Source organism: Taeniopygia guttata, chromosome W (assembly GCF_048771995.1).
Source record: "Taeniopygia guttata chromosome W, bTaeGut7.mat, whole genome shotgun sequence".
Lineage (NCBI taxonomy): Eukaryota > Metazoa > Chordata > Aves > Passeriformes > Estrildidae > Taeniopygia > Taeniopygia guttata.
In genome coordinates, this window is record NC_133064.1 from 26,653,349 (window position 1) to 26,662,475 (window position 9,127).

The 9,127-nt window shown below is 48.6% G+C and overlaps 1 pseudogene; it reads right to left on the reverse strand.

Annotated features, from left to right (window-relative positions):
* Positions 1–792: 792 nt before the first annotated feature.
* LOC116806912 (protein fem-1 homolog C-like) lies at positions 793–8,033 on the reverse strand (annotated as a pseudogene).
* Between the last annotated feature and the right edge of the window lie 1,094 nt (positions 8,034–9,127).

Sequence of the window (9,127 nt, forward strand, 5' to 3'; positions counted from 1 at the left end):
TCAGCAGAGAGTCACGAGTTTGTTAGGTAAGTAAGAAGTAAGTATGTAGAATACTACAGAATCTCTTTAAATAGTATATTAATGTAATATAGTATAGTTTTAATAAAGCTATCCTTCAGCCTTCTGATCTGGAGCCAGACATCATAATTTCTTCCCTTGATCCGAGGTTCACCGCATTTTACTATAGATATGTAGGTCCACAATTTGTAATGCTATGAAGGCAGCATGCTCAAAAAGCACTCCAAACAAAACTGCAAATCAAAATGGGCATTTATTTTGAAATTGGCCAACTGCTGCATAGAATTGTTCATCACAGTCACATTTAAGTCAGTGCATAGAGAAGATAAAAAGCACTTATGGTAGTTGCAAATGTTAACAAGTCCATAGAAAAAGAACAGAGTAAAAGTAGAAATGCTCAAGCAAAACCAAAAAAAGATTACCCTCCAACTGTATAAAATCCACACAACAGTTGTAGTAAAAAGAAATCAGTGGAAAATATTCAACTCAGTCCTAAACACCTGACAGGAAAAAAGGACCAGAATAGACAAACCAATGGCAAACAATTTTAAGAGTCTAAATATAGCACTATATTTCTAAATAATCCACAAAATATAACGTATGGCATATTCAAATATTGGTTAACCAACTCTGCAGATGCAATTCTAACATCGCTTTAGAAAATGAGAGCAAGATGGAGCAAACTAAAGGAATACTGATATATTGCAACAGTGCACAAGAAAAACATTGTCACTAAGCTATGCTTCAACAACAGCACTCTGTGCCTGCACACTATTATCTATGAAGCAAAACAAATTTCTCTAGCTTTTCAGGGATGTGCCCTGCATAGCATATGTTATGATTCACTATAAAACAAGCAGCAAGACATTACAATGTAGTATGATTTATAGGATGGATTAAGTTTTTTGCTATCTTTTTCTCATCCAGTAGATCTCTAGCAGTTTGTTTATGAAAGTTTGTGGCATCAAAGTGTGAACCTGACTCGATAAGAAAATTCATTATTCCTAGATGGTTGTTCAGTGCAGCAATATGTAAAGGACTGTTGTTATCAGAGTCTCTGACATTTATATTAGCACCACATTCCACCAGGATAGCAGTAACTTGTAGAGAGGGGAATTTACAAACTGGGTAGCGACCCACACATGTAGTATTCTTGTCAACAGCAAGATGAAGTGGACTGAAGTTATTCTTCCCTCTAGGCTGAAGCTTAAGAAACTTATATATAGTCTGTTTCTTAAAATGCTCCTGTTCTGAGGTGCAAGGTACTTTTTCCAACAAGCAAATTAAATGCAAAATGATAGAAAGTGCTTTGTTTAGCTGTATTGGATCAGGAGGACACTGGATTTGTTTCATGGCCCGCTCTATTTCAAGAACACTTTTGCATAGTATACCCATTAGATCATCAAATGTGACAGTAGCGCCTAGCAGGCCTTTTGCCTTGTCCTGCAGCATGAAAGAGAAGAGTTCAGCAAATGATAGCAAACTGCTGTCTGTCATAGGGCTCAGTGGATCTAGATTGCTCTGCTGCATGTCCAAAGCATATTTCCATAAGTTGATGCATCGTTTAAAGTTTCCAGAGTCTGCATAGACAGCACCTCTGTACCTAATATAGTAGGATGTATCTGGGTGAGAGGGACCAAGAATACGTTCTCTAATTAATAGTGCTTGCATTCTCATCTCATCAGGATCTGCAATAAGATTTTCTAGCTCTTCGAAGCTGTTTACTTCTTTAGCATAATCATAGGCCATAATTAGCGTTTGTGGTACAGGTCTGTTCAGGATACTAATCCTATCATTGTATCTCATTTCCATAGCTTGCTTCCAGTATTTCAAAGCACAAAGCAGATCTCTCTTTTTGTCCACAAATGTTGCTCCTAGAAGTTCCAGAGCATTTATACATTCTATCTTACTAGTCTGTTCATGTTGGGTCAGGAAGTCCACAATATTTGTGTGGCCTGTCACACTGGCTGACAGAAGAGGAGTCATTCCATAGCCATCCTTTTCCATCTTAGCACAATACTTGAGAAGCATCTTCATAATCTCTCAACTTCCAGATTCTGCACAGTCATGTAATGCAGTGTTTCCTAGCAAAAGAAGAAAAAAAAAAATTACATAAATTATAATCAAATTATAGTCCAGACATCATCCCATTAATAGGTAAAAAAAAAAAAAAAAAAAAAAAAGCTTTGACATCTACAAACTATGAAAGGCTTAAATGACAAGTCAAAAAAATTCAAGATCTGATTAAAACATCACAGCTACCACACAGTTATACAAACCAAAATACCGAAATGCTTGACATTATTACCCAAAATAATTAAACAGATTTTAAGGACATGTCTCATTATTCAAAATTTAAACCAGAATTCTCTACCACATGAGAAATTTTGTATCTGCTTTCAAATATAAAACAGAAACCTAAGCTTGCCAGCTTAAGTGGTTATATGCCTTAGTGCTCTCTTGTCCCCCCTTTGTCCCAGCTAGCTTCATGGCGGGAGGAGAACGCGGGCAATTTCCATGTTTTCTGGCGAACCCTCGCAGGCGTCGGCCGGTGCTGCGTGGGTCTGGGAGTGCGGCTAGTCCCGCGGCGAATTAAAGGAGAGACACTTTTTCTCCCGCGGGCAGAATCCCGGTTTGTTGTGGCTTGGTTGGGAAAGCAAAAACCGAAAAGGCTGCAGCGTGCCGAGCTGAAGTTTGTTCGTGCCGCCTTGCCGGTTCGGCGGTGGCGGCTGCGGCAGTCAGGGGCCGGGCGGGAGAAAAAGCCGCGGCGGTGGTTGCGGGGCGGCAGCGCGCAGAGGCCGGGCGGGAGAAAAAGCGTGGGGCGTCCCCAGCCCGTGGGTTAAGTACTGAACAGGGGAAACCCGGGGCGGCCAATGAGATAACGCCACGGGGGGTCTGGGGACAGTGGGGTGCAGGGGTACATCCAATGGGAGATGGACAGGTGGAGGGTCCCAGGTTGTCTCCTGACCCCGCCGCGTGACTGACAGATGGTCTGCGGGATGTAAACACAGGGACTTGGCACTTTCCCGGGAAGGCAAACCACGGGGGGAGATGGGAAAACCCGGGGGGTCGCTACAGAGCGCGGGGGGGGGCACATGGAATGAACTTATACATAATAAAACATATAATAACACAATTCCACAACTCCCTCTTCTGTTTTTCAAAAGAAAAGAATGAAAAATAACTTAAATGGGAGATTTTACAGTCCTGTTCCCCATCGTTGAATCCGATGTCCTCTGGGTATTCTGCTCGGTTCTTTTCTGGCTGTCTGCGTTGAGCGGTGTCAGCTCTGATGGGGCAGTGAAGTCTGGGCGGTCGATGTGCATGGTGGAATTGATGACCTTTAAACCTTTTAATATTGCTAAAACTTATAATAAGAATCATGAATGTTAACAGCAACATAAGTCTTGTCTCTGAAATGGATTGGATTTAACTTGTGAGACTTCATCCTTCAAAGCGACCTCAGCCAGTCACTTGCGAGAGGGATGAAGCTTACATCTGAAAAAAAACTGGAACATTCATCAGCATTCTAGGGAGGGGAGGTTTAAATCAAAAAGGAAGAGTGAGTCTAGGGAACTGGATGGTGAAAGGGAAGGCTCTGAAAGAGAAGGTGCTGAATCAAAAAGGAAGGGAGGAGACTTTCTCCGTCTGCGGAGGGCTGCATGCTTCACCTGAGGATCTTGTTTCTTATCAGTCTGGTGTTTGGGGACATATGGCCGGACAAACTTGGACGGGACCCATCTCAGGCCTGAGGGCGTGGACACGCAAGCGTATCCCCGTCCCCAGGTGACTAACTCATGGGGCCCTTCCAGCTGCCAAGTCTCTGGATTTTTGACGATCACTGGTGGTTTTTCCCTAACCTTGCTCAGCTCGTGGTTGCCAAAGTGCCTGGTGATTGGCGGGTTGAGGTTTTCAAAAGAACAGTTCAGGAAGTTCAGTGTAAAGAGGGCACGCGCGAGCCGAACTTGGGGGGACTCAACCTTCATAGTTGGTGTTTGTTGTTTCAGCATGCGTTTGAGACTCTGATGAGTCCGCTCTACCACGGCTTGACCTGTCGGGGAATATGCGATGCCAGTTTTGTGCTCTATTCCCCATTGCTGCAGGAAGCTGGCAAATCCTTTGGATGTGTACCCGGGGGCATTGTCTGTTTTTATCAGTTTTGGGACGCCCAGCATAGCGAAGGCCTGTATCAAATGCTTTTCAATGTCTTTGGCTTTCTCCCCTGCGTGGGCAGAAGCAAAGACTGCCCCAGAGAAAGTGTCTACAGAGACATGGACGTACTTCATCCTCCCAAAGGAATGGATGTGAGTAACATCCATCTGCCATACCTTGCAGGACTTCAGACCCCTAGGGTTTGCCCCTGAGCTCACCGATGGTAGGGGGAGTGACTTGCAGGATGGGCAGGTGGCCACAATGGCTCTGGCTTGGTCACGAGTAAGGTGGAACTGCCGGACCAGGCCGGGCGCATTCTGGTGGTAAAATTGGTGGCTGATCTTAGCCTGCTGGAACTTATCTGGGAGCAGTGCTACTTGAGCCGGGGCGGCAGCGAGAGAACTGGCACGCCGATTACCCTCGGCCAAAAACCCTGGTAAGTTGGTATGTGACCTGATATACATCACGTAAAAGGGTTGCTCTCAGTGGGAGACTAGCTTAATCAGTTTCGAGAGCAACTTGTGCAGGGCTTCGTTGGACACACCCTGCAGTACAGCATCCTGCGCTCTAGACACTACGCCAGCTACATATGCCGAATCGGTTACCAAATTAAAAGGTTCAGAGAATCGCTCAAAGGCCCTGACGACAGCAGCCAACTCAGCTATTTGAGGGGAGCCTTCCACCTCCACAATGTCTGTCTCCCACTGCTGCGTCTGGGGGTCTTTCCAAGTTATCACAGACTTGTGAGAACTCCCAGACGCGTCTGTAAAAACTGTCAAGGCTTTGAGTGGCTTTTTGCTCTGAATTCGTTTGATGGACAATGCGAATTGAATTTCTGATTCAAAAATTTTGTGGGCTGGTCTCAAAACTGAAATTTTGCCTGTGTAGCTGTCTAGAGAGAACTGCAGGGATTCATTTTCCTGTAACAGATGTTCTAGCATGGCCTTGGTGAATTGGCCTGATTCCAATTTGATGGGAATGTGAATGCATTCAAAGTCACATCCAGCTAGCTCTCGGATCCGTGCTCTTGCCTTGCGGATCAGTTCTGCTACTAACACCTGTGGCCTTGTCATTCTCTTGGACCGATGGTGACTTAGGAAGACCCATTCTATGATGGAGAGTGGGTCCCTTTGGTCCTGGCCCTTGCCCTTCCCTGGGGTGTCTGTCCATTGAAATATCACACCATGGAGGTGCGGAAGCCTGCCCAATATGATGAATTTAAAAGGCAGGTCCGGATCGTACCGGTGGGCCTGTCTGGCAGACATTGTCTCCTGGACCCTAATCAAAGCTGCGTGGGCCTCTGGGGTGAGTTCCCTGGGAGAACTCGGCTCCTCCCCCCCTTTCAATAAATCGAAAAGAGGGGCTAGGTCTCTGTTTGTGATGCCCAACCATGGCCTCACCCAGTTCAAAGAACCGCACAGCTGCTGGACGTCTGCTAGGGTCTGAATTTTGGTTTTGATGGCCAATTTTTGCGGAGTAATAGTCAGCTTGGTAATTTCCAAACCCAGGTACTTCCAGGGTGGCATCTTTTGAATCTTATCCTCTCGCAGCTTGAACCCTGCAGCAACCAACGCATCGGTTGTCAGGTTAAGCGCGTGTGTAAGGAGATCGTCATTGGGAGCACAAATCAAGATGTCATCCATATAATGCTGGATGATCACGCCCTCGGTGGCTGTACGGACTGGGGTCAGCAATGAAGCTACGTACCGCTGGCAGATGGTGGGCGAGCATTTGAGGCCCTGTGGCAACACTCGCCAATGGTACCGCTCCATTGGGGCTTCTCGGTTAAGGGACGGAACCGAGAAGGCAAAACGCGGTGCGTCTTCCGGGTGGAGGGGGATATGAAAGAAGCAATTTTTGATGTCAATCACAGCCAATTCCCATGCTTTGGGTAACATTGTGGGGGACGGCATCCCTGGTTGGAGTGGACCCATATTTTCGATCACATTGTTGATTCCACGGAGGTCGTGGAGCAGCCGCCATTCGTCTTTGCCTGGTTGTTTCAGGACAAAGACGGGGGAATTCCAAGGAGATGTTGTTTCTTGGATATGTCCCTTGGCAAGTTGCTCTGCCACGAGCTTTTGGAGCGCTTTTAATTTTTGTTTATTGAGCGGCCACTGCTCTACCCAGATCGGAACATCAGAAAGCCAATTCAACTTTTGGGTAGGACGCTCCTCAGTGACCGCTGCCCGAAAAACCTGGGGGGTAGGAATGGTCAATGTGACCCCCCACTGGGCCATCAGGTCCCTTCCCCACAAGGGCTCTGTGTAATCCAGAACAAACGGACGCAGGTAAGCTGTTTGTCTGTTTGGCCCCTCAAATTTGATGATGTTTTTAGATTGTTTTGCCAATTGTGCCCCTCCAACACCTTGAATGTGTCCAGCCACGTCCTGCAACTCCCAATGCGACGGCCAATCCCGTGAGGGAATGACTGTGACGTCTGCCCCTGTGTCCAAGAGGCCGTTAAGCCACTTGTGCTCACCTCCATTCCACATGTAACACTCAATTTTAGGTCTATCCTTCCCAATTACCTGGGCCTGACACACCTCGTAGATCTCCTTTGCGGTTTTCATCCATAGATCTTCTGGGTAGACGGGGGCCCCAGATGCAGCTATGGCCTGGGCGATGATTTGCCCTTTGGGAAGGTAGACTGGCGGGTGAGCACAGTGCAGCCACAGCACCAGATGTTTAGGGTTTGCCGATGTTAAATTGGGTGCGATAGTGATATTGAGTGGCGTGTATTTTGTGTCCCCAAGGACGATGTACTTACTGTGGAGTTTCCTCCAGGTCCCTGGGTCCTGTGTGTCCACTGTGACAAAGTACCAATTGCTGTCCCTGAGCAGTAGGGGTTCGGTTAGGGCCAACCTGTATGGAGAGAAGTTGGACTGGGTGTTAAGGATGGGCCTGGGATGGTCGGGGTCCCGAACAAGCCATGCCTGCGAGATGAAATTCCCGACTCCCCCCACGCAGGCTGGTTCACCAGCTCTCGTTCCCCTATTGTGCACTCCAATAATGTCATGTTTGGTATTATAGTTATTGTCCTCAGGTGGGTATGTTAATGTGTTGTCCCTCCTGCCCCCTGATGTTATGTTTCCCACCAAATTTGTGTCCTCACGCAGGGAGGGACTGCGCTGGGAAATTAGTTTTTTGAATGTCCCCCTGAGTTGAAGGCACTTTTCCCCTGCTGCTGGTTTTTAAAACGCAAGAAGTCCTCTTTGAGGGGGCAGTGAGATGCCCAGTGTCCTTTCTTGTTGCAGAGGTTGCAGGGCCGTCCTGGATGGTAACCTTTGGGTGGTGGCTCAGTGAAGCGGCGTGAAGGAGCTGGAGCCACGGATGGCGTGTGGGCTTCAGCGAAGAAGACTCTCTGTGATGGCGTTTGGGGTGTCCCCTGAGGGTCCTTTGATGGCAGGGTGACCCTTCGAGCGCACACGTCCAGCATGTCTTGGAGCGTAGGCTCTGGGTCGAGGGGCAGGCTCAGCATTGCCTGTCGGCAGGCCTCGTTGGCGTTCTGCAGGGCGATCTGCTTCACCATGCCTTGCTTCAATCCCTCCTCTGGCACCTGCGATTCAGCTGCCCTGTACAACCTGTCTCTGAAACTAACGAAAGATTCCTGTGTCTCCTGCTTTATAGAAAAACAGTTAACAACAGGACCACGGGGTTTTAACTTAAAAAATGCTTTTTCTGCCGTGTTGGCAGTTGCTGCCAATGCCCCTCTTGGAATCTTTTCAGCCTGTGTTGTTGCCACCTCCCAATCCCCCATCCTGCACAGATGATCAATGGTTAGCATCCCTCCATAGGTGTCGGAGGAGGTCTCGGCTTTTGCCCAAAGTTGGGGTAATGCATCCCATACCTCCCGCCTCCATGCGGACTCCCATACCAAAAACTCAGCTTGAGTAAGCACACACAAAAACAGAGCGTGCACGTCAGCAGGGACGTACTCGTTGGACGAAAGTGTGACTTTTAAAAGTCCCCTAAAGTATTCACTTTCCCGACCAAAGTCTTTTTGGGCTTTGCAAACATCTCTAATTACAGCCTGTGGGATAGGGGTCCACTGTGCCAGGGGTCTGCCCCTCTGCCGCGGGGTGTAGGTGACTGGTGCGGCAGAAAAGGCAAGCGGGGGTTGCGGCAGGTCGCGGCTTCCCCCCTCCCCCCCCTCATCCCCCGCCCCCCCCCCCTCGGGAACCAAGGCGTGGGAACCAGAGGGCGGGTCACGGGAACCGAGGGCGGAGGCAGGACCAGGGCTACGGGGTGTGGCTGGTGTTACCTCACCCCTAGGGGCGAGGTCGGAGGGAGGACTGATGAATGATTCATTAGGGGAGGTGCCAGAAGGGGGTGGAGGGGAGGGGTGGGTGGAGAAGTCTCTGGAGTGGGAGGGGTTGGCTGTAGGGTGAAGGGGGTCGTTGGAAGACAAAGCACGGAGGGAGGGGGATGGGCATGCCATGCGGGCCCCTCCATCTTGTGCCCTGGGGCAGGGAAGGGAATCATTTTGGGAAAGGTCCGGGAAAGGTCCTGGAGAGGAATCTGGGGTTTTAAAACTCACAACTTTGCTACTATGGGGCAGGGCTGTACAAAGAGAGGAGGTTTGGGGAGGGGAAGGGTGCAGGGCGATGCCAGCATTGTCCTGCGATGGAACCTGGGGGTTGACAGAGAGGCCAGATTCTGCATGCGGCTGGTTTTGCTGGGATGCCTGTCTGAGAATCCCCGGGCTAGGGAGAGAGGGATAGGAGAGGGATTTTGGGGGGATTTGGGGGGCTTGGGAGGCAGCGTTCGCCCTGCGGTGGCTCTGGCTTCCCTTCGCAGTCATTTTTGACAATATTTCTCAATTGGATTGCTAGATGGATAAAAATTGAGAGGGACTGATCCTCCTTTTGGGCAATTTCTTTTTCAACTCGGTCCCAGAATTGAACGTGGTACAAATTTGCCTGTGAGACATCCTGGAAGGACTGCAGAAGCCACC